The sequence below is a fragment of the Myxocyprinus asiaticus genome, chromosome 15, assembly GCF_019703515.2.
Source record: "Myxocyprinus asiaticus isolate MX2 ecotype Aquarium Trade chromosome 15, UBuf_Myxa_2, whole genome shotgun sequence".
NCBI classification, from domain to species: Eukaryota; Metazoa; Chordata; class Actinopteri; order Cypriniformes; family Catostomidae; genus Myxocyprinus; species Myxocyprinus asiaticus.
The window spans coordinates 14,027,850-14,054,540 of record NC_059358.1 but is presented as its reverse complement, the minus strand read 5'-3'; the positions used below and the strand labels follow the sequence as shown (position 1 = coordinate 14,054,540).

Genomic DNA, 26,691 nt, shown 5'->3' with positions numbered 1-26,691 from the left:
AGTTAAAGTTTCTGTGCAATTTGCCAGTGAGCAGGCCTACAAAGAATTTAACAGAGAGAATTCCAGTTGATTTGAATGTGTCATTCTTTCATTACCCTTGCACATTCGTTTTTTTAAATGGTTTTTGCAAATAACAATAAACATTTATAAAAATTGTAATAAGTTGTAATAAACATTTGTAGAAATGCTTTAAATTAGGCACAGAGCAGCCTCAGCTCTGTTTAATGCATTTTGCCATCTAAAAATCCATTCTGCAGAATTCAGCATAGAATATGTTGGACAAATTCTGTTTGGGTTAGTCATGAGCCATGGTTAGTTATCAACTATTGAAACACATTTCAACGGACAATAGCTCAGATGACTGGTGTCCATGGTGTCTATTGTGGTCACCCTATGTTTTATGATGGTCCAGAAAGCAATTAGCCTTTCTTTTTAGGGATTCTAAAGCAGCGAGATGTCTTAATGTTTTTATCTCCTGAAGACATGGATAAGTGAATTATGGTGCATCTAGGTTTTGACAAGGTATCTTTCAGGCTCTAGACATCGCAATTGCCATGTTGTCTAAAACCAGTATTGCAAATCTTGAGGCTGAAGTCAATTTACAGCTTGACTCCACTCCATGCAGCATGACAACATCTGGTCAATCTGCTCATTATATAGTCAGTCCTTCAGATATATTTTTTATCAGCATCTGTCACAAGACACTAAGACTAAGATTACTATAAATTAGTACACCCACCCACCCACACACATGTTTGCTCAACTATCTAAATGGGGACTGTGGCAGACAAGCCTCTTGTTCATCGGAAAGGAGGAAGCGGGAACCGGGTTATCAACCAAAAAGACTTTTAATAAACAAAACACAACATAAAACTGCTTTTCAACATAACCAAAACACACGTCGACACACACACACACACACACACACACACACACACACACACACACACACACAGCGTCTCCGGCTCTCTCTCTGGCGTCTCCGGCTCCTCCTTATCTCTCTCCTGCTGACTGGGGCAACTCTGCGCCAGGCGTGCATCCTCACGGCCCGGCCACACCCTCCTCCTCGTTACATACCCCCAACACCTGATTCAGCCCAGGGAAACAACCGGCATTACCTACTCCCCCCCGCCCCTGCATGGAGGGGAGGAGTTGCCCCTTCGGCTGTTCTGCAGCCGGCTTGTCTTCCCCGCCTCCTGGGAACCTGAGTAGGATGAGGTGAGGGAGAGGGGAGAGAGAAAGAGAGCGGGAGAGCCCAAGAGAGAGAGAGGGGAGAGAGAAAGGAAAAAAAGAAAAACACTCCGGTTTCTGACCACACTGCCATTCAGTCCTCAGCCAGCTGTGCAGCGATCCTCCACGATGCTGGGCGATGGCAATTGACTTTGCCTCCTGGCGGATGTCAGCGGGCTTCTTCACCTCCTGGCGGATGGCAGTGGGCTCCTCCACCTCCTGGTGAACCGCTCCAGTACCACCGGATTGTGTATCCTCGGTGTTGCGATCCTCCGTCAGCGGTGAGAGCTCTCTGATGGCACGTCTTCCTCCAATCCCGGGTTTTGGCACCAGTATGGCAGACAAGCTTCTTGTCCATTGGAAAGGAGGAAGCGGGAACCGGGTTATCAACCAAAAAGACTTTTAATAAACAAAATACAACATAAAACTGCTTTTCAGCATAACCAAAACACACGTCGACACACAAACACACACACACAGCTCCTTGTGTCTCTCTCTCTCTCTCTCTCTCTGGTGTCTCCGGCTCCTCCTTATCTCTCTCCCATTGAAGGGGCAACTCAGCGCCAGGCGTGCATCCTCACAGCCCGGCCGCTCCCTCCTCCTCGTCACAGGGACATATCATGGACTTCTATTGTTTTAGTATAAAGCTAACTACAATTAACTAACCCTAACCCACACCCTGAACATAGCAGAAAACTTTGTGCATTATTAGAATTTTAAACATCATTATTTAATTTATGTATGGATCGTTTTTCCAAATGAAGATATCCCAAAACGTCCCCCAAAATATATGTACACATATAGATCTCATCAAGCTGGACAACTTTCAGGCTGACAGTCATAAGCTCTGCCCAACAGGAAGTCGGCCATTTTGGATTGTTTGCAAAATGCATGCTCTGGAATTTGAAATACTCCTCCTAGGGATTTCATGTTACAGGTTCCAAATGTGGGCAACATCATGCCAAGACATTGACGATGCTAAATTGCAAACTGATTTTTGATATACCGAACGATGTTGCCATGGCGACGCGATAAAGTGGCGTCAAAAAATGGGAAAAAGGAAGTGTCTCATATCTTCTGCGTGCATCATGTGATTTACATCAAGACTGAACCAAATGTTTGGCCTTGCGGGCTGATAACATTGATGTGGATATTGTGGGTCACGGTCATAGTGCCACCAACTGGCGGAAGGAAGTGTGACACTTTTAACAGACTTTGAAATATCCCTCTTATGTTTCATGATATTTTGCACACACATCACAGTTGTCGGCCATTAAGTCTGGGCAAAAGTTAACACAGGGGCATGGCTGGGGGGGCTCTGTAGCACAACCTTTTGACTAAAGTGGCGGGGTTAGTTGCACCTACAGTCGCCAAACTTGGTACATATATTGTTCTCATCAAGCCGGACAACTTTCAAAAATATAGTCATTAGCTCTGCCCAACAGGAAGTTGGCCATTTTGGATTGAATTTGGATTTTCTGAAAAATGCAGGCCCTGAAATTTTAAATATTCCTTCAAGGGGATTAATGTGACTGGCACCAGATGTGGGCTCTGTAGTGCCCCCATGAAAATGGGCATGTAAGGGGGTTTCGGTAACACCCCCATTTTCACCTACAGTCACCAAAACTGGCACATATATAGGTCCCATAAAACCAAACAACTTTCATACAGTCATTAGCTCCACCCAACAGGAAGTTGGCCATTTTGGATTTTCTGAAAATCACAGGCTCTGAACTTTTAAATACGCCTCCGAAGGGATTCATGTGACTGGCACCAAATTTGTGTAACATCATGCCAAGACATTGTAGATGCTGAATTGCGAACAGATTTTTGATATTTTGAATGGTGTCGCCATGGCGAAGCAATACATTTATGGCAAAAAATGGAAAACAGGAAGTGCCTTATATCTTCTGTGTGCATTGTGTGATTTTGATGAAAATTCAACTGTATGTTTGCTAATGGGGGTTGATCACATGAATGCGGCTATTTTGGGTCACGGTCATAGCGCCACCACCTGACAGCAGGAAGTGTGGCTCTTACAAAAGACTTCAAAATAGTACTCTTATATTTACTCAAATTGCTTCAAAATGGTTTAGAACAGGGGTGTGGAAGTGAGGGCATGGTCGAGTGCCCATCTGCAGAGAAAGCGGTAAGGAGGAGATTAATTGCTACTAATTACCGTTTCTGTGTTTGCAGTGAGAGACGGGAGATAAAAGGTGACCCAGTTTACAGAGAGAGTGAAAAGAGTGACAAACCAGTGACTGCGTGTCTGAATAAAACCTGACTCACATGGTTCATGGAAACCGGCTGATGACTTGGACCAAATAATAAAGAAAAGCAGCCAATAAGTGCCCAACATAGATGGGAAATCCTTCAATACTGTTTAAAAAGCATCCCAGGGTGATATCTCAAGAAGTTGGTTGAGAAAATGTCAAGAGTACATTTCTGCAAATTCTAGGCAAAGGGTGACTACTTTCAAGATGCTAAAATATAACAAAGTTTTGATTTATTATGGATTTTGTTTAGTCATAACGTAATTCCCATAGTTCCATTTATGTTATTCCATAGTTTTGATGACTTTACTATTATTCAAAAATGTGAAAAAAAAGAGAAAAAAAATTATAATAAAGAATGAGTGTTTCAAAACTTTTGACCGGTAGTGTGTGTGTGTGTGTATATATATATATATATATATATATATATATATATATATATATATATATATATATACATACATATAAATTATTTACTAAGAATGTTTACCATTCTCCACGTCTGCGCGTCCCCTGACATGCTCTAGCACCCCCTTGTGGAGGCGTGCCCCACACTTTGAAAACCCCTGGTTTAGAATATTGTCAAATGCCTAGTGCATGTGTCAACCTTGTCAACCATGTCAACCAAATGCATTAGAATTAATTATTTAATTTACTGATGTTGTTATTGTATTGTTTTTAACATATGTCAGAGTGTGTAATGAATGTTCAATGTATCTGTATATCTGATGGGTGATCGGATCGCATCACCAAAAACACATCTTAATACCAGGTGTAAATGGGGTCAGTATCTGCTCAAAATAGATTTTTCACAGAGAATTACATCAAATCACACAATCTTCCAAATCTTTAGTTGTTCATTAATGGGCAGTCAGTAGTGAGGAAACAGACTAGCATGCTTAGCATTGAATGCAATGTCTTTCCCATTAGGTGAATAACAGTTCACAGTGCAACAGGCTGCTGAAAACACCACACATACTGTCAGCTATTTATAGATGTGACTTTTTATATTAAAACAAAGGTGACATGAGCACTTTTTAAGACTGAGCATGTCTCAGAGCACTAAACATCTAAAGGCTAAGAATATGGAGTTGAAACTGATCAAGCATGCTGTAAAAAATTTTACTGTAAAATTTACAGTAATTTACTGCCAATTTTAGTTGTCAGCAGGCTACTGTAATTAATTGTTTACAAATGTACTGTAACAAATACAGCATACAGTTGTACTATATGTACTGTAAAATTACCCATGTTTTTACAGCCGATAAAAAGTAATGTATATTAACTATAAATATCAGCTCAAAATTACATCTGTCACTGTAAATCTACAGTACTGCTGTACATACATTTTACAGTAAATTTGCTGTGAAATTTTGTTCAGTTACCTTCACTTTTCTAAAATAACTTCAAGTGAGGTTTTTCAGTGTGAAATATGTTTGTATAAAACTACTTTTGCTGTAAATTCAGTAATCACATACTGCATTTGTCCTTCGATATTAGTCCATTTGAAGTATGTGTCACGCAAACAATAAAACTTGCAACAACAAAAGAGGAAATAGGATTTTCATCATAGTACCAATTTATTTATTGCACAATAACATCACATTGATGCATTAAACACTAATAAGCATACGTTTGCAAAACATAATGCTCACTAGCAAAAATTACATGGAAAATTAGGCTGGAAACTTCACATTAAATGGAATAGGGCTTAAGCCTTGAAAACAGTTACACTAGCAACAAAAAGAGTGTGACTGAACTTCAATCACGAATTTGTACATGAAACATGAACTTACATTTTTGGTCAGAGCTGTGTGTCTACCTTTGCATTCCCAAATTCATTGAATGGCTTGCCATTTAAACAGTATCCCAAAGTCCATCAACTTTCTAAGAAGAGTGCATACATGAGGGTTTATTCCACGTTTTCTTGTCCCAAGTTCCAGCAGCAAACTTTGAGTCCATTAATACCTCTGTGAAAATAAACACCCAAAACATCCAATTATCAAAAAACAGCATGCACTCATGAAAAATACAATACAAATGAATTAGCCTCACACAATAAAAGTGTCATGTTATTCACTTAAGATTGACAAGCTTATTACAAAGCTCTCTGGAATACTCAAATCTGATTGGTCTATCATGCCATTGATTGGTCTGACATTTCTGAATATCAACTGCACATTATCAGACCAGTCATCCCATAGTAATGAGTAGTCTTTTCTATTTCTTATATCACTTTGCGATCTCTGCAAGTAAGCTAATAAATAATTTCAACTAAAATCAATATTTTATGTACATTTACTTATTTATTTGGCAAGTGGTCTTGTAATAAGCGGAATGATTTCGCAAAGTAAACACCAACTGAACTTTGATGCAAACTGGAGGAGAAAATGAGCCCTTTCTGGAGACTTTGCAATCTCTCTTATCATATAATAACCTTATCAATGCAAATGAACATTTCATGTACCTATATTTATTTATTTGTCAAGTAGCCAATTATTATGCAGGATAATCTACATTCAGATGGTAATTATTACAAAATAAACCCCTTCACGGTGATACAAGAGCCCTCTGCTTCACGTCAGGGTTTATTCTGTGATAACGAACAGCTGACTGTACATTATTCCTTATATATCCTCACACCTGTTCCCTTTAATGACCAACTAGGGTCAGATTTTACCCCAGACAACCACAGACATAAGAGGCCCATATTATACCATATTTATAAATGAGAACCAAGAGCGCAAGTGGAAGTTGAAGCGGAAATAAAAAGTTACAGAAAACATGTATTAAAGGGTTAGTTCACCCAAAAATGAAAACCCTCTCATGATTTACTTACCTTTTAGCTATCCCAGATGTGTATGTCTTACCTTCTTCAGCAGAACCGAAGTGAAGGTTTTTATAAGCAGACTGCAGCTCAGTTTGTCCATATAATGCATGTAAATGGGTGCCATCAGGCTGCTGGCTGTTTGACGATCCAAAAGGCATATTTAGTAGGGATGTGCGGAACGACTAATTTCACTGATGTCTAAACTAAAATTTTGGAGTCGACTAGTCTAAAAAGAAACCAACATTCAGAAAACAGTCAAAAAATTGTTTTTGCGACCCATTTAAAATACTTAATCTATTCCAAATCTGACACTAAATTCCGCTGAAAAGGGGCATTTATCTGTGACATGCTCGCCTTGCATTATGATCATTGTACATTAAATATAGAACATGACATGCATTCACCATTAGCGAATACAGGTTTATTTATTGAAAACAATTGAATGAATAGTGCAGGACCAATAGCGCAAACCTAATAGCCTGTTCTAAATGGAATTCAGCAAGTAAAATGTACTTAACATATTAAAACAGTCAGGACATTATTGAAAATAATTTACAGGTAAGCCAAATCTACGAGAGAGAAAAAATGCGCTTAAAAGTTGCGTGTATTTCATGATGTGCAGTTGTGCATTAGCCATTGATCTAAAATGACAGCTGTTCAGTGAAGAACGTTAACCAATAACAGTTACGATGTAAAAAAAATAGCCATAGGATAGAAAAAATAGGCCTGTGATGTAGCCTACAATAAACCTAATGTATTCTGTGCTTGCAGCTTTTTCAGATAACATTAAATCTGCAAAAACCTCCTATTACCAGAACAAGATCAACAGCACCACAGACACTCGCAGCTTGTTTAGAACATTCAACACACTTCTCTGCCCTCCCCCTCCACCACCAGACACATCACTGACAGCAGATGTCTTTGCCACATTTTTTACTAATAAGGTTACAACCATCAGCAATACATTCTCAGCACCACACCCTGTCAAACACCTGTCTCCTGTATGCAACTCTTCTGTCTCTATGTTCTCTCCTCTGACTGACACTGAGGTCTCTAAACTTCTCCTCTCCAACCACCCCACCACCTGTTCCCTTGACCCCATTCCTTCTCACCTTCTCCAGGCCATTTCTCCATCCATCCTACCTGCACTTACACACATAATTAACACATCTCTACTTACAGGCACTTTTCCAACTACATTTAAGCAGGCCCGAGTAACCCCACTGCTGAAGAAACATGCACTTAATCCCACACAAATAGAACACTACAGACCAGTCTCTCTCATCCCATTCATGGCAAAAACACTTGAAAGGGCAGTTTTCAATCAAACCTCCGCCTATCTCTCACAGAACAAGCTGCTGGATGACAATCAGTCAGGCTTCAAAAGTGGACACTCCACCGAGACTGCACTGCTGTCTGTCACTGAGTCGCTGAGACGGGCAAAAGCTGAATCCAGATCATCCGTCCTGATTCTGCTGGACCTTTCTGCAGCCTTTGACACAGTCAACCATCAGATCTTACTCTCTACCCTCTCCTCGCTGGGCATCACAGGAACTGTGCTTAACTGGTTTAATTCCTATCTCTCAGGTAGGTCCTTCAAGGTAGCCTGGAGAGGTGAGGTATCCAAGCCACATCAGCTACTTACTGGGGTACCTCAGGGATCAGTGCTTGGGCCACTTCTCTTCTCTATATACACAACATCACTGGGACCCATCATTCAGGCACATGGTTTCTCTTACCACTGCTACGCTGATGACACGCAACTCTACTTGTCTTTCCAGCCCAACGACACCACAGTGACTGCTCGAATTTCTGCCTGCCTGGCGGACATCTTGGCCTGGATGAAGGAGCACCACCTGCAACTCAACCCAGCCAAGACTGAACTCCTTGTCTTTCCAGCCAACCCTGCTGTTGAACACAACATCACCATGCAGCTGGGTGCAACTACAGTAACACCTTCCAAATCAGTCAGAAATCTAGGGGTAACCATCGACAACAGACTAAATTTCACAGACCACATCTCAAAGACCACAAGATCATGTAGATTTACACTCTACAATATCAGGAAGATAAGACCCTTCCTCTCTGAACATGCCACACAACTGCTTGTCCAGTCACTTGTCATAACTAGACTGGACTACTGTAATGCTCTCATTGCAGGCCTCCCTGCATGTGCAATTAGACCCCTGCAAATGATCCAGAATGCAGCAGCACGTCTGGTCTTTAATGAACCAAAGAGAGCACATGTTACACCACTCTTTGTCTCTCTCCACTGGCTGCTGGTTGATGCACGTATCAAATTCAAGGCTCTGATGCTGGCATACAGAACAGTCACTGGGTCTGCTCCAGCATACCTAAAATCATTTATGCAGAGCTACGCGCCCACTAGAAGCCTGCGGTCGGCTAAGGAACGTTGCCTTGTTGTACCTACACATAGAGGCACCAAAACACTTTCCTGGACTTTCAGCTTCATCGTACCACATTGGTGGAACGACCTTCCCAACTCCATCTGTGAAGCTGACTCACTCTCTGTCTTCAAAAAATGTCTAAAAACACATATTTTCCATGAGCACTTAACCAGTCATAAAAAAAAATTAAAAAAAATTCCTGTTGCACATTATTCTGTTTTGAATACTATTATGATGCTAGTGAAACTTTGTAATACAGCATTTTTCATACCACTGTCTCCTTAAGATGATTCGCTTATGTTTTCCTCTTTTGTAAGTCGCTTTGGATAAAAGCGTCTGCCAAATGAATAAACGTAAATGTAAATGTAAATGTATTCTAAACATGACGTGCACACAGAATAAAAGATAGTTTAACCCGTTAAACAGTCGGCACCTCCTTGAAAATAGACTTCTTAATCAGCAGATTAAAAAAAAATGGCACTCCTTGCCTAAAACAGTTATGTTCTAGGCTACTTACACAAAAGCATACATTTTTTGATGAGCAAAATTAACACGTCGACATGGTCCGGTGAAAGACAGGACTTGACTCACCTGAGGCGTCATTCCTGCACTTGAAAAAGCCTGCTCGGCAGGAAAATAACTTACAAGCACGCACAGATTTAAAGAAGACTCAAATGTGAAAACATTTATAGCCACTTGTAACCCAATGTTTCGGAAATCCACTTCCTGCACCACCACCGAAGTGATTTCACAAATACTTTGCTTAGTTTCTTGTCTAGAGAGAGGACATTTTCCTGCGTGTGCCGCGAGTGAGAGAGGGAAGAAGCACGCACAGCCTGAGATAAATTAAACTTTGTATCTGCTCCAGAAATCCTCTTTTTAAATAATATTGTATTATTAATTATATTTAAAATGTGTAACATTAATATGACAGTATTTTAAGTGCAGCCTCTGTAAAAATATAAAGCCAAACGTAAATGTGTAAAAATGTTAAACGGTTTAATGGGAATAATATTAACCGACTAGTAATTCCAGTGTCGACTAGCAGCATTAGAACTGTTTAGTCGACTAGTCTCACACATTCCTAACATTTAGGCAGCATAAAAGTAATCCACGACTCAAGTCGATCAATTAGTCTTCTGAACCGAATCAATACATTTGTGTAAAAAATAAATTGCTAATGAAAACTTTATTAACTTAAAATCACTTCCTGCCAGCAGTCGACGCATCATGTTGCTGTCGCGTGACATAAGCGCAATGGCGCGTTCATGCGAAAAGTCGGAAGTAGGAACGAACGTCACACGAGAGTTAGTTCATTTCAAAAATCAATACAGCACTGGGCAGAAGGAACAACTTAAAAAAAAAAATTTAATTATCTGTTTGTTTCTTACACCAACCTATCGGTTTGCTTCAGAAGACATTAATTGATCATGTGGATTACTTTTATGCTGCCTAAATATGCATTTTGGACCATCAAACAGCCAGCAGCCTGATGGCACCTGTTTACTTGCATTGTATGGACAAACTGAGCTGAAATGTGCATATAAAAATCTTCACTTCGGTTCTGCTGAAGAAGGAAAGTCAGCATATGGCTTAAAAGAAAGTAAATCATGAGATAATTTTCATTTTTGGGTGAACTAACCCTTTAAGGAAAATTAGTGCATTGAAAAAGCCAAGAAAATGTGGAAGTCTGGAATAAAGCAAAATGGTTAAATTGCTTTGATTTACTTTTTCTTTTTGATTTCTGAATACATTCCAGCATGCATGCTGCTTCCTCCTGACATGCAAGGTTGACAAATGCCTCCAAACATGGCCCCAGGGCAACCTCCCCTTCCACTGACAACATCCTCCCCTGTGGTGACATGGATTCACCTATAAAAGATTTGGAAAAGCGTGTGATTGTCACATTGAAGATTACCATTAGTGTAAAGTGAGAGTAAGGTTGACAAGCACAAGAAGAGAGAGACTGAGCTAACTATGGCAGTGACATGGCAGTGAGAGGAGAATTGTGAGAATTCAGTCAAAGAGGAGGAAAAAAGTAACATACAGAAATAGTTTTATACAGATAGTAAAAGTGAAAGAACAGAGATACATAAACATGTAAGCTACACATAAGTATGAATGTACAAAGCAAGAAAGTAACCAGGCCACATTTGAAGAAAAATAGAAAAAATATCTCTGCTCAGTAGGTCCTTAAACTGCAAGTGGATGGTGATCTGATTTTTGAAGCTCCAAAAAAAGATAGTCAGCATAAACGTCATCAATACGACTCCAGCTGTTGAATGAATGTCTTCTAAAGTGAAACGATCACTTTTGGTGCGAAAAAGATCCATATTTAAGTACTTTTTAACTCTAAATCATCGCTTCTGGTCAGCAGCGGTATGCACGTGTGATGTAATCATGTTGGCATGTTCACACGAGAACTAAGGTACATGCGACACACATGGAAGAACAGCGCTGTTTACAAGTGAGTAGGAGGAATGCTGTACAGAAGCTTCGTTGTTTTTGGCTTAGATCTGTATTTATCTGTTTCTTTACTCACAATGGTGCATTTGTGTGCTTATCCTGGATGTCTCAACTGAGAGGAGAACGTGAGATTACGTCTGTATCATGGCAACACGCATACGTCACATGAGAGACCGCTTGGACTCCACCCTCTCGTGAAGCTTACCGGAAGCATTGGATTATAGTTAAAAAAAGTACTTAAATATTAATCTTTTTTTGCACCAAAAGCGATCGTGTCACTTTAGAAGACATTAATTTAACCCCTGGAGTCGTACGGATGAAGTTTATGCTGACTACCTGTGATTTTTGGAACTTCAAAAGTTGGATCATCATCCACATTTTAAGGACCTACTGAGCTGAGATATTTTTCTATTTTTCTTCAAATGTGTTCTGCTGAAGAAAGAAAGTCATACACACCTGGGATATCACGAGGGTGAGTAAATAATGAGAGAATTTTCATTTTTGGGTGAACTATCCCTTTAAAGAAACAGTTCGCCCCAAAATCATAATTCTCTCACTATTTACCCTTATGTCGTCTCAAACTTGCATGGCTTTCCTCTGCAGAACACAAATATATTGTAATGGAGATAAGATGTCTGTTTGTCCATACAATGCAAGTGAACAGTGACCAAATATTCAAGATCCAAAAAGGAAATAAAAGAAGCATAAAAGCAACCCATAATTATCCAGTGGTTTAATCCATGTCTTCTAAAGCAAAATAATAATAATAATAATAATAATAATAATAATAATAATAATAATAATTACCCAACGTTGATGATCTGGGCTTTTTTATAGATCTTGAAGGGATGTTGCAAGCCGCTGGCACCCTTCATGATATAATTTTGGGAGGAGACTTTAATCTTTTGATGGACTCAGTCCTTGATCATAGTGAAGCAAAAGTGTGTAAGACCCCTAGAGCAACATTGACACTTCATAGGATGTGTAAAAATCTTGGTCTTACAGATATTTGGAGACTTTTGAACCCATCTGGTAGTGACTATAAATTTTTTTCATCAGTCCATAAGATTTATTCTAGAATATATATATATTTTTTATATCCAAATCCCTCATTTCATCTGTTGTTGATTGCTCAATTGGAAACATTTTAGTCTTGGATCACACCCTGGTGAGTTTAGAGGTGTTGCCACATATAGAGAAAAAGAAATAATATAGTTTGTACCAATAATATAGTTTGGACTCAAGATGGCGCGAGTATGGCTGCTGCGTTGCGAGCTCCGACACAACATAGTAATGTTTGTTTGTTTTGTTCACAATTCTTATGTTTTTTGTCTTGGATGTTGTCTGCCTTATTGTCTACAACAGACAAACACTTTTGGACATTGGTTCAGCAATTTCACACCGTAAACCGGACTTCAAATTCCTCAATGCCGACCCGCTGTTTACAAACACGCAAGCGGAGCCCTTTGTCTGGGCAGCCCAGCCGCAGAAACGCAAAAGGAAAAGGGGAAACAGAGCCGGCGTTCTCATCAGAGTAAGACGCCACACAAATCGACCCCCGCTACCCAGTATTCTACTGGCAAATGTTCAGTCTCTGGATAACAAGCTCTGCGAGCTGAAAGCGCGGATCTCTTTCCAACGAGAGACGAGGGACTGCTGCATTATCTGCCTTACGGAAACTTGGATGTCCGCGGAGATTCCAGACTCAGCCATTGAACCCGCGGGGTTCTCCGTGCACCGAGCGGACAGAGCGAAAGACCTCTCAGGTAAAAGCAGAGGTGGTGGTGTATGTTTTATGGTCAACAAATCCTGGTGTGATCAGAGGAACGTACATTCTATCAAGTTCTATTTCTTTCTGCTCTCCTGATCTGGAATTTCTCATGCTTCTGTGTCGACCATTCTGGCTACCGAGGGAATTCACAGCGGTCATTGTCACTGCTGTGTACATCCCACCACAAGCCGACACAGACCGGGCACTCAAGGAACTGTATGGGAGTATAAGTGAGCAAGAAACCATGCACCCTGAGGCCACGTTCATTGTGACCGGAGACTTTAATAAAGCCAGTTTAAAATCAGTCGCACCAAAATACCACCAGCACATTAGTTTCAACACACGAGGGGACCGGGTTTTGGACCACTGCTACTCTCCGTTCTGGGATGGCTACAAATCCCTCCCCTGCCCACCATTTGGCAAATCGGACCACTCTTCCATTCTGCTTCTGCCCGCTTACAGGCAGAAACTGAAACAGGAAGCACCCACCCTCAGAACGATCCAGTGCTGGTCGGACCAATCAGATTCTACGCTACAGGACTGTTTTGATCACACGGACTGGGAGATGTTCCGGTCCGCCTCTGATGACGACATTGAGCTTTACGCTGATAGCGTAATATGTTTCATCAGAAAGTGTGCAGAGGACGTGGTTCCGACCAGAACAATACGGATCTATCCGAATCAGAAACCATGGATAAATAACGATGTTCGCGCGGCACTTAATGTGCGGACCTCCGCTTTTAATTCCGGGAACGCGGAGGAGCATAAACAAGCCAGTTATGCCCTCCGAAAAACGCCAGTACAGGAGCAAGATTGAGGGACAGTTTAACACCACCAATTCTAGAAGCATGTGGCAGGGAATTAACATCATCACGGACTTTAAAGGGAATAAAAACTCCACCATGAACACCGCTGCCTCTCTCCCGGATGAGCTAAATACTTTTTATGCTCGTTTTGAGGGAAATAACACCGCCCTCGCGGAGAGAGCTCTCGCGGCCGAAGCTACAGAGGTTAGTTCACTCTCCGTCTCTGTAGCGGATGTAACCCGATCCTTCCGACGGGTGAATATCCGCAAAGCCGCGGGCCCAGACAGCATTCCGGGCCATGTCATCAGAGCATGCGCGAACCAGCTGGCTGGTGTTTTTACGGACATTTTCAACCTTTCCCTCTCTTTGTCTGTAGTCCCCACATCCTTTAAAACATCCACCATTGTGCCTGTTCCAAAGCAATCAAAAATAACTTGCTTAAATGACTGGCATCCTGTTGCTCTGACCCCCATCATCAGCAAATGCTTTGAGAGACTAATCAGAGATTACATCTGCTCTGTGCTGCCTCTCTCTCTTGACCCGTTGCAGTTTGCTTACCGCTACAACCGCTCCACTGATGATGCCATTGCATCTACAATACACACAGAGAAAAGACAGAGAACACACTCCCATCACCATCAATGGAGCACCAGTGGAGAGAGTCAGCAACTTCAAGTTCCTGGGTGTCCACATCACTGAGGAACTCACATGGTCCATCCACCCTGAAGTCGTTGTGGAGAAGGCTCATCAGCGCCTCTTCTTCCTGAGACGGCTGAGGAAGTTTGGAATGAACCACCACATCCTCACACGGTTCTACACCTGCACTGTAGAGAGCATCCTGACTGGCTGCATCTCCGCCTGGTACGGCAATAGCACCGCCCACAACCACAAAGCACTGCAAAGGGCGGTGCGAACTGCCAGACACATCATCGGAGGTGAGCTTCCCTCCCTCCAGGAAATATATACAAGGCGGTGTGTGAAAAAAGCTCGGAGGATCATCAGAGACTCCAGCCACCTGAACCATGGGCTGTTCTCACTGCTACCATCAGGCAGGCGGTATCACAGCATCAGAACACGCACCAGCCGACTCCATGACAGCTTCTTCCCCCAAGCAATCAGACTTCTGAACTCTTGATCTCCCACAATCAAAATACATCAGCACTGCACTTTATTACCCTTACTCTTATATCTCACACCGGACTGTCATAAATTATATTATTATTATATTATATTCTCTCTTAACAACTGACTATCAATCGACAGCCTGAATGTCAATACAGTACAATACTGTACATTCTATATTTACTACTATATATACTTTTTTTTAAATATATTTTTATTTTTTATTTTTATTGAATAATGTGTATCTGTATAGTGCGTATTGTATACTGTACAGTGTATGTTATTATTTGTATATTGTTGAGTGTAATTATGTGTATGTAGAGCCGAGGAGGGCGGGGCCGGGCTGGAATGAAACACACCCGGTCCCCAATCAGCCTGATGGGGCGCGCGAGGGATAAAGGCGGCCGGAGATGACAGTTCCAGAGAGAAAGAATTGCAGGCAGCTGTACTGTGTGTTTTCAGTTGTGTGTTTTGGTTGTGTTTTTTGGTTAATAAATTGTTATTTAAGTTGTCAAGCTGGTTCTCACCTCCTCCTTTCCACTAAACCCCCTTACAGTGTATATCAGATATTTAAATTGTGCTGTGTTAATTTGATGTTATTGTAAATTGGTACTGTCTCATCACTGTCACGACTGCTATGTTGATCGGAACTGCACCCAAGAATTTCACACACCATTGCACTTGGGTATATGGCTGTGTGACAATAAAGTGATTTGATTTTGATTTGATTTGATTAATGTATCCCTTTTGCAAAATCCTGATTTCCAACAAATGTTAAAGACTGAAATCAGTGTTTATATGGAGACCAACTGGTCCTCTGTATCCTCTGTGAGTGTGGCTTGGGAGGCACTTAAGGCAGTTCTTAGGGGTTGGATCATACAGTATGCCTCATTCATCAAAAAATCCAAAGCACGAGAATTCATGCAGTTGGAAGGAAATATTAAAGGTGCAGAGGCAGAGCTGAAGCGCCGTATGTCATCTAATGGCCTCAGAGAACTGACCCGATTGAAATATAGATATAATACTATTTTGTTGCAGAAAGTGCAGTTTTGGTTATTCAGGGGAAGACAGTCATACTTTGAGTCAGGGGACAAAGCAGGGAAGCTTTTGGCTAGATATATAAAGCACTGAGAGTCTTTTTCTACCATTCCCTCAGTGAAATCTGCTGGTGGTGAAATTTTTACCTCAGCCATTGATATTAATAATGCCTTTAAAGAATTCTATCTTGATCTTTATAGTTCCACATCTTCGTCTACTGATGAAGATATTAGAAACTTTGTGGAACCATTAGATCTTCCTAAACCGAAAACTGAGCAAAAAAGCGCTCTTGATTCTGAGATAACCTCGGAGGAGCTTGACGAGGTAATTAAATCCCTACCTACTGGCAAGGCTCCGGGGCCAGATGGTTTTGCCGCAGAATTTTTTAGATCCTATTCTACAGAACTGGCTCCACATATGTTAGAAGTTTATACTGAATCATTAAAGAATGGAAAGCTTCCTCCAACCATGACACACGCCCAGATCAGTCTGATTCTTAAAAAGGACAAAGATCCAAGCTAATGTAAAAGTTACCATCCAATCTCCCTGATCCAACTAGATGTAAAAATTTTGTCTAACTGATTAAGTAAGGTTATGACATCCCTTATACATATAGATCAGGTAGGGTTTATTCGGGGCCGCAGCTCTTCTGATAACATCAGGCGTCATGTCAATATCATGTGGTCAGTAGTGAATGATCAGTCTCCGGTCGCTGCCATCTTACCTGAGGGTGAAAAGGCGTTTGATATGGTAGAATGGGATTATCTTTTTAAGATTTTGGAAATGTATGGGAGTACATTTATTGGTTGGATTAAGTTACTTTATAAACACCCTGTAGCAGCGATACAAACAAATAGATTAATTTCAGTTTATTTTACTCTGAATAGGGGCACTCGGCAGGGTTGCCCTCTTTCCCCATTATTGTCTTGCCCTGGAAACATTAGCAGCCACGATAAGAAAGGAGGATTATTTTCCAGGGGTGATTGCGGGAGGTGTGGCGCATAAGCTTCTGCTTTATGCAGATGATATTTTATTATTCGTCTCCGACCCCACTAGATATATGCCTTGCCTCCACAGAATTATTAATTCCTTTTCCAAGTTCTCAGGATACAAAGTCAATTGGTCTAAATCTGAAGCTTTGGCTTTGACAGCGTATTGTCCAGTAACGGCCTTCCAGTCGGGCACCTTCCAGTGGCCCAAACAGGGCATTAAGTATTTGGGAATTTTATTCCCAGCAAATTTGTCTGATTTAGTCAGAGTTAATTTTGATCCCTTAATAAAAAGGTTTTCGAATGATGTGGACAGGTGGGCTTCATTACACTTATCGATGATTGGGAAGGTTAATGTAATTAAAATGAATTGTATTCCAAAATTCAACTACCTGTTACAATCTCTCCCTATAGATGTCCCCCTCTCTTATTTCAAGCAATTTGATAGCATAGCGAAGTCCTTCATTTGGAATGGTAAGCGTGCCAAGTTAAATTTCAATATGTTACATAGGCCAATTGACAAAGGTGGGCTAGGCCTACCCAAGATTTTGTTTTATTATTATGCATTCAGTCTCAGACATTTGGCTCATTGGTCGCTTCCACCTGAGTGAGCCCCTTCCTGGTTTTTTATTGAAAAGGAAGCTCTTGCCCCTATCTCGCCTCTGCATGGCCTTTCGATCAAATTAATCGGAGAAGTTAAGTCACACCCCGTTATTTTGCATTTACACTCGATATGGACAAAAGTGTCCAGAGTGTTTAATTCTGATATTTATTTAAACGTAGCCTCGAGCATATGGCAGAACCCTAAACTATGCATTAATAAGTCCCCTTTCTGTTGGTCAGATTGGATTGTGAGGGGGGTTAATACACTCGGTGACCTATATGAGAGTGGAGTATTGAGACCTTTTGAAAATTTGGTTCAAAATTTTGGGATTCCCAGATCTCAATTTTATAAGTATTTACTGCTGCGCCACCTACTCTGCACCGTTTTTGGGAGTGGCACGCACCCCCCTAGTGTGGCAGATACTCTGGGAGTGGTGATTACTGCTTTTGGAAAAGGTCATGAGGCATCAGTGTATTACTCCCTGCTAATTCATAGTCAATTTTTGGAGGAGGGAGTGTGGGCTAGGATTCTTAAAAAAGTCAAGTCTGCATCTAGAGATGCAAGGGTGCGCCTTATGCAATTTAAGATTCTACATAGATTTTATTGGACCCCTTCTAAATTGTATAGGCTTGGTCTTAAGGACACACCCACCTGCTGGCAATGCCATTTAGAAGATGGAGACACCACCCATATTTTTTGGGGGTGTCGTAAGATACAGGAGTTCTGGTTGAGGGTCCAGAATTTTATGGCCGACATATTGGGTACTCGGATCTCATTTTGCTCCAGGCTCTGTATTTTGGGTGATGGGGCGGTCATTGATGTAGGAGATAAGTACATGAAGAATTGGATCCTGGCCGGTGTTATGGTGGGCAGACAGGTTATCCTTAGAGAATGGAAGTCAGCTGGAGCCCCCTCGTTTCGTGATGTGTGCGAGGAGATGGGCAGGGTGGCAGCTTGGGAAGAGTTGTCATATAGAAGGCTAGGCAACATGGATATGTTCATCAGCAGGTGGGGCAGCTATTTGGCCTTTTTGGAGGGCTCTCGGGGAGGGGCAGTGGAGGGAGACGTGTTGTTTTAAATGTGTATGTTGTAGCCTTTTTGTTTTTGAATATATACTTTTTTCAAATGTATTTCTAAATATTTTCTTCTGTTTTATTGTTTGTTTGTGTGTCTTTGTCAGTTGTATTTGACCACTGGGGTATCTGTTTGTGTTGGGTGGTGGGGTGGTTAATGTTTGGGAGGAAGGGTTGTAAATAATATAATGTGATTCCAAATATTCTGTTATTTTTAATATATATATATATATATATATATATATATATATATATATATATATATATATATATATTATATAGAATCAATAAAACGTTTAATAAAAAATACACAAAATTATATGCTCATGCGGCTCTGCGCCCAATTTTTCAGCAATCTATGGTGGTTGAACCAGACATCAGAACTAGCTAAACAATGTGTGAATATCATGCAACCTTACAAATAATGTTAGCCTTTAGAAAAATCCCATAGTTAATGGCTAGCTATCACAATTCAGTAGCATTAAACCACACTATTTAATAAAAAATGTCCATTCGGTAGTGGAAAAATAATGACTGGATAAAAGAGCAAAGTCACCTTTTGGTGCCACTCACCTTGATACAGTGTCCATCCCACCCATAATTCTGATTCCGTGTGGTGGTACTCCGCAAGTCTGGGGCAGTCGTGGTGCGCTTAATTCAAAAGTAAAATGGAGAACATTACAGAGTGTGTGAAAACTAAGTGGGAAAACGTCTCGGTGACGAATGTAAACTCAGTTCCCTGAGATGAAGGGAACGAGACATGCGTCACTAAGATGACACTATAGAGAGCTTCCTTCTACATGACCTAGTTGAAACCCTTCTACAATGATGCCAATTCTAAGATGGACTTTGGTGTTTAAGCCCTGCCCTTTTTGGCGCGAAGCTGTCTGGTATAAAAGCGGGCACACAAACACCATTCCTCAGTATTTTCTGACTGAGGGAACAAAGAGCACATCGCTCGCACCTAAAAAAAAACACTCACTACTTTATCTCAGGGCACCGAGGTTACATACATAACTAAGAAGTTCCCTTACGATTCAGTTCACTTGACATTGCGTCACTAAGCTGACGCTATGGGGAACAGATTCCCATCATGGCACACTACATGACATAACTCTCCCAGAGAGGAAAACATGATGCCACAGTCCCGCGGGACAGCGACCAACATGAGTATGCCGCAAGTGAATGACCCTCATGGTGAGCCAGGAGGGGAACACTCAGAATGGATGTATGAAATATAGTCATATAGTATGAATAAAACCCTTCACGAACCCAGTGAGGAAGGTGCTTGTGACTTATAGGAAATTACAATGGCCTGAATGCAGGCGGTTGTGCAAAATGATGGGGAGCCCATACTTAAAAGGAGGGGCATAAGTATATGTTTGCCCAATGATGTGGCAAGCGCTCTAGACAGAGAGAACTTGCGATGGGGTCTAGGTTGTAAAACCTTGCGAATGTGTTTTGAGGAGACCATACTGCTGCAAAACATACAGTTGAAGTTAGAAGTTTCCATACTCTTAGTTTTAAGACTAAAACTAATTTTTTAACCACTCCACAGATTTAATATCAGCAAACTATAGTTTTGGCAAGTCGTTTAGGACATCTACTTTGTGCATGACACAAGTAATTTTTCCAACAATTGTTTACAGACAGATTGTTTCACTTTTAATTGACTATATCACAATTCCAGTGGGTCAGAAGTTTACATACACTTTCTTAGTATTTGGTAGTATTGCCTTTAAATTGTTTAACTTGGGTCAAACATTTTGGGTAGCCTTTCACAAGCTTCTCACAATAAGTTGCTGGAATTCTGGCCCATTCCTCCAGACAGAACTGGTATAACTGAGTCAGGTTTGTAGGCCTCCTTGCTCGCACGTGCTTTTTTCGCACATGCACGGTTGGGATGGTGTTCTTCGGCTTGCAAGCCTCACCCTTTTTCCTCCAAACATACTGATGGTCATTATGGCCAAACAGTTCAATTTTTGGTTTCATCAAACCAGAAGATATTTCTCCAAAAAGTACGATCTTTGTCCCCATGTGCACTTGCAAACTGTAGTCTGTTTTTTTATGCCGGTTTTGGAGCAGTGATTTCTTCCTTGCTGAGCAGCCTTTCAGGTTATGTCAATATAGGACTCATTTTACTGTGGATATAGATACTTGTCTAACTGTTTCCTCCAGCATCTTCACAAGGTCCTTTGCTGTTGTTCTGGGATTGATTTGCACTTTTCGCACCAAACTACGTTCATCTCTAGGAAACAGAATACGACTCCTTCCTGAGTGGTATGATGGCTGCGTGGTCCCATTGGGTTTATACTTGCATACAATTGTTTGTTCAGATGAATGTGGTACCTTCAGGCATTTGGAAAAGGATGAACCAGACTTGTGGAGGTCCACAATTTTTTCTGAGGTCTTGGCTGATTTCTTTTGATTTTCCCATGATGTCAAGCAAAGAGGCACTGAGTTTGAAGGTAGGTCTTAAAATACATCCACAGGTACACCTCCAATTCAGGACACCTCCTATCAGAAGCTAATTGGCTAATTGTCTAAAGGCTTGACATAATTTTCTGGAATTTTCCAAGCTGCTTAAAGGCAGGGTTAACTTAGTGTATGTAAACTTCTGACCCACTGGAATTGTGATATAGTCAATTAAAAGTGAAACAATCTGTATGTATACAATTGTTGGAAAAATGACTTGTGTCATGCACAAAGTAGATGTCATAAACGACTTGCCAAAACTGTAGTTTGCTAATATTAAATCTGTGGAGTGGTTAAATAATGAGTTTTAATGAATTCAACCTAAGTGTATGTAAACTTCAACTGTATGTCTTGTAAGGACAATGTTCGTCCATGCCCATGAAGAGGCCATGCCTCTCGTTGAGTGTGCTTTAACACAAATTGGGCAATTTGCCCCCTGCGACTCGTTAGTCAGGGCAATCACATTAACGATCCAGTAAGAAAGTCTCTGCTTGGAGACAGACATTCCTTTCATGCATCCTCCATAGCACACAAAGAGCTGGTCAGACAGTCTGAACTAGCGGGTGCGCTCAACATATGTGTGAAGCACTCACACAGGGCATAATAAATGCAAGGACTGTTCCTCATTTGAATTAAACGTAGGAGGCAAAAAGCTTGAAGGTGAACCACCTGCGCTCTGAAGTGTGTGGTTAAAAGTTAAAAGGACCAAAATTAGGTCCCAAGTTGGGACTGTAGGGGGATTTAGCCACCTTGCTCCCCTAAGGAACTTTATGATTAAATCATGTTTGCCTATAGAGGTGCCAGCTTCAGGTGCATGATACGCAGATATAGTCGCCACATAAACTTTGAGTGTTGACGGAGTGAGCCCTGCGTCCAATTGCTCTTAAATAAATAAATATTTTTTTTAAATAAGAATTTTAGGTATGGGGCAGTTCACTGGGTCTTTGCCACGTGAAAAGCACCAATTAGTGAACACATTCCATTTCAGGCATAAAGGCATCTCATAGACGGCGCTCTAGCCTGTGAAATGGTGTTCATAACTGACTGAGTCAGTTCTGGCACGTTTAGCGCATTCTGTTCAGGGGCCACACATGCAGGTTCCACAGCTTGGGCTGGGGATGCCAGATTGTGATTTGTGCTTGAGAGAGGAGATCCCTCCTCAGCGGTATTTCCCATGGAGGGCCGTCCAGAATCTCTATAATTTCTGGAAAACAGGGCTGGTTGGGCCACTTCGGTGCAACCAATAGAATCGTTTCCCTGTCCTCTCGGACCTTGCATATGATGAAGTGAAGGAGGCACACCGGTAGAAATGCGTATTTGCATTTCGCAGGCCATTTGTAGGCCATTGTGTCCACTCCTAGCGGAGCCTGGGACTTGGAGTACAAGAGGGGACAGTGGGCGTTCTCCACAGAGGCAAATACATCGATCTCCGCTTTGCCGAATATTTCACAAATCCTCCAGACAGTCTGAAGATGAAATCTCCATTTGCCCGGCATTGCTCCTTGGCATGACAATAGGTACGCACCATAATTCAGACGGCCTGGGACATAAGTCGCCTGCAGAGAGGAGATGGCGCTCACTCTACAAGAGGATGCAAGGCGTCAGTCTCATCATTAGCAGAGAACGAATTCCGCCTTGGCAGTTTATGTACACCACAACTGTCATGTTGTCCTTAGCGAATCAGAACTGATAATTTGCTATTTCGGATTTAAAAGACTTCAAGGCTAGGAAAACGGCTGACAATTCCAGGTGGTTGATGTGCCATGGCCTCCTTGCTCCTGTCCAGGTGCCAAAAGCCAGGTGCCCGTCGCACACTGCACCACAACCTGCACTGGAAGCGTCCGTTGCCACCACTTTCTGCCTGAAAATCTGGCCCAGCATGATACCTTGCTGGTAGAAGGCAGGAGCTGTCCAAGGTGCAAAAGCAGCTAGACAGTGGCGAGATATCGTGATGCACATACGCCCTTGGTGCCAGGCATGTCTTGGCACACGGTGCTTGAGCCAGTACTGAAGAGGTCTCATGTGGAAAAGACCTAATGAAATGACGGCGGATGCCGCCGCCATAAGCCCCAATGCTTTTTGAAACAGCCTCAGTGGAAGTGATCTCCCCAGTTTAAACTGAGATAGACACTGCAGAATAAACTGAACACGCTCACTCATGAAGGTTAGATGGACTCCCAAAAAGGAGATTTGTTGGCTGGGGCAGAGCATGCTCTTCACCCAGTTTACATTGAGGCCCAGGCTATTCAGATATTGGAGCAATAAGTCCCTGTATTAGCATAACAGAACCTCTGATTGGGCCAGTAATAGCCAATCTTCGAGGTAGTTCAAAATGCGCACGCTGCTCAGTTTCAGAGGGGCAAGTGCTCCATTGATGCACTTTGTGAACGTGTGAGGAGCTAGGGACAGACCATAGGGTATTACAGTTCTAAACAATCTCTATCGCGTTTTCTGTGAAGAGATTGTGAATTTTCTGCACACCGCACAATCACAGCCCATTTATAATGGGACTGTGTATGACGGAACACCATTTGTGAAATATGACCCTTTTGACGTTCCATATTGGAGCGTGTAGCAGAATGTGTGTGCAACTCATGCAATGAGTGCTTTGTTCTTTTGCGAGAACGTTCTTATTGAACGCAATACACAGAAACAACATTTTGAGTAACATCCTGGTCCCGGAGGAAGGAAAATAATTAGGATGTCACAGACCACACAGGGCGGTGATAGCATCCAATACACACCTCAAGTGTGATAAGTAATGATTAATTCCCTACTTACTGAATTTGGGAGGGAAGATTAACATCAAACTGAGAGCAAGGTAGCCGGTGTATGAACTGAATTGTGCAGCTGTGTCCGACCGACTTTTAAACCCAGTCAAACACGGCCCTGAGGGCCTGCCCTCATCCGCAGAATGGGAAACGGCACGTCGGCTCGCTCACTAGATGAGACTGAGTGCCGCTCACCATCAGAAAGCGGCTGTGCACAGTATTCAATACATGCCTCAAAGTGTGATTAGTAATGAGGAATAAAATAATCAGGATGTCACATACCACACAGGGTGGTGACAGCATTCAATATACACACCTCAAGTGTGATTTGTAATGATTAATTTTCCCACCTAGTGAATTTGGGAGGGAGGAAAATAATTAGGATGTCACAGACCACATAGGACGGTGACATCATTCAGCATACACACCTCAAGTGTGATTAGTAATGATTAATTTCCCCACCTAGTGAATTTGGGTGGGAATATTAATTCAAACTGAGAACGAGGTAGCCAAGCATCCGCGGAGCAGGAAAACTCACTCACTAGATGAGACTGAGCACCGCTCGCCACTAGGAAGAGGTTGTGTACAGTACTCATCATTTTAGGAGGGAATCATTCGACAACAATGGACCATTCGCTGTCTCTGATGCTGCGAGGGATATGGCATTATCTTCATTGTCAGAACCACCATGAGGTCCTGCGTAATGAGGTCTCGCACTCCAACAGAGGATCAGAGCTCATTACGCAAATAATATGTAGGCAAAGCCGCTTCAAGAGAAGATTGAGGGGCTCGCAGGGCTTGTGCCAGCACAAGATCCACCTCTGATTCATCTAACTCAACCTGACGGCCCCGCTCTTGTGTGATCCCTCCGGAGTCACAGAAGGGGCAAGTGGGAGAGCATGTGAGGTGGAATCGTCCCTCAGAACGAGGTCGATCCAAGAGCAAAGTGTCTTGAGTCTCATGCTCTCACAGTGAGGGTAATCTTTCTCCATAAGAGCTGCTTTGGAGTGGCCACGGGCCAAGCAACGAACACAGCTTTCATGACCGTCTGATGACTGGATGTGCTGCTTGGAACACTTGCAGAATGACGTCTTTAAAAAGACGCATACATGCAAGCAGCCCTTTTGTGATATAATATATATATATATACACACACACACACACACACAGTAACAACAATAGCTTATAAGGATAAAAAACACCTACTGAAGCACTGAGGAGAATCATGATGCTGAAGTGGCCCGTTCACCAGCGAAGCGTCAAGCGGCGAGGTGGAGTAAATGTTCGCTGGAACACTGCAGGGGAGCAGAGAGTCTTCTCGTTGCCATGAAGATCCTGCCCACTGACTTGTGTATGTCAACAGCAAAGTAGTAGAGGACTTCTAGATGAGACTCTTGAAGGAAAAAATTCTGAGGAATGGTTTTTGTGCGCCTGCTTTTATACCGGACAGCTTCACGCCTAAAAGGGCGGGGCTTAAACACCATAGCCAATCTTAGAATTGCCGTTATTCTAGAAGGGTTTCAACTAGGTCCTGTAGAAGGACACTCCCCATAGCGTTAGCTTAGTGACAAGTGAACTGAATCGTAAGGGAACCAGCTTTTTGAGCAGCACGGCAATCCTTCTGATGACGTCACACATTCTGCGCCAGTGTGCCAACCACAATGAAGGATGTTTTTGTCCATCCTTGTGTATTTTCTTTTTTTAGACATGCCTGTATCTAAAAGGTGTAAATCGTTCATTAAATAGTCCATATTCACTATAAATAAGACATGCAGTAGGCTAAATTCTTCTGGATATTATGCTCCCAGAATTCATTGCAAAATACAATAATACTGTAATTTGCATAAAACAATATTTTTTTGTAAATATTCCTGTAAAATGTACAGCAACTGTATATTATGCTCCCAGAAGTCATAGCAAAATACAATAATACTGTAAATGACAAAATAGAGTAACTTATTGTACATTTTTACTGTAAAATGTACAGCAATTGTTTACAGTACATGATAAAATAAGGTGATTTGCATGTACAAAATGTCAGCTAACATGGATGATTGGGAATATGTCCTGCTTTTCACTTGGACACTTTACTCTGTTGAGAAAAGTAACCTCAAGCCTTGTGGGTGTTTATTTTTCTCTTCTTTTTTTTCCGCAGTAGTTGAAAGCCTTATGACAGGCCACTCTGTAAGCTGATTTCCGTTGCGGTTGTGCAAGAGCTCTATTTAAACTGGGACAGTGGTGCTGCTTAATTCTACTTCAGTGCTGGATTAGCATGTGTCATTACAATGATGCCACTATGTGATTATCTGGGTTTATGAAGACCAGCATTAACAAAAAACAAAAACAAAAAAAGGGTATTTAAAGATGCAAGGATTAGAAAACTATTTCGCCAAAAATGCAAACATCCATAAAAGTTTATTTCTTTCTGAGCTGTTTGTCGGCTATATTTTTTCTTGTCTCTGTGCATTCATCAAAATGCTTACATCTTAAAACTGTCAAAAGGAAAACAAATACCAAGATTGCACCACTTTGTAAATTCTGAGCCATTTCTAGAAGGATTTGCTGAAGGACTCTTGTTTTACCAAAGCAGAATGATTGTGTGGTGAATACTGATTCAAAGGAGTGAACTCTTTACAGCAATGTAGACAAAAGAGACATTCATTTCATGTTTGGCAAATGACAAAATTGAGCATTCAGCCCATACTGAGGTGAATTACATTTCTTACCAGTCATAAATAACTAGAATAGAATACCATGTTGTATATTATGCATCATATAAAGGCTGCTTCAGCCTGTTGTTTTGATAGAGCTTTGAAATAATCTAATATCTCACAT

General features: G+C 41.6%; 1 long non-coding RNA gene across 1 annotated transcript; it reads right to left on the bottom strand.

Annotated features, from left to right (window-relative positions):
- Window positions 1-5,191: 5,191 nt before the first annotated feature.
- On the bottom strand, window positions 5,192-25,127 carry LOC127452955 (uncharacterized). The gene is made up of 4 exons (XR_007899335.1): window positions 25,063-25,127; window positions 19,184-19,261; window positions 10,470-10,613; window positions 5,192-5,473 (listed from the first exon to the last, which is right to left on the bottom strand). It is a non-coding gene; the product is annotated as an uncharacterized LOC127452955 (long non-coding RNA).
- Window positions 25,128-26,691: the final 1,564 nt, after the last annotated feature.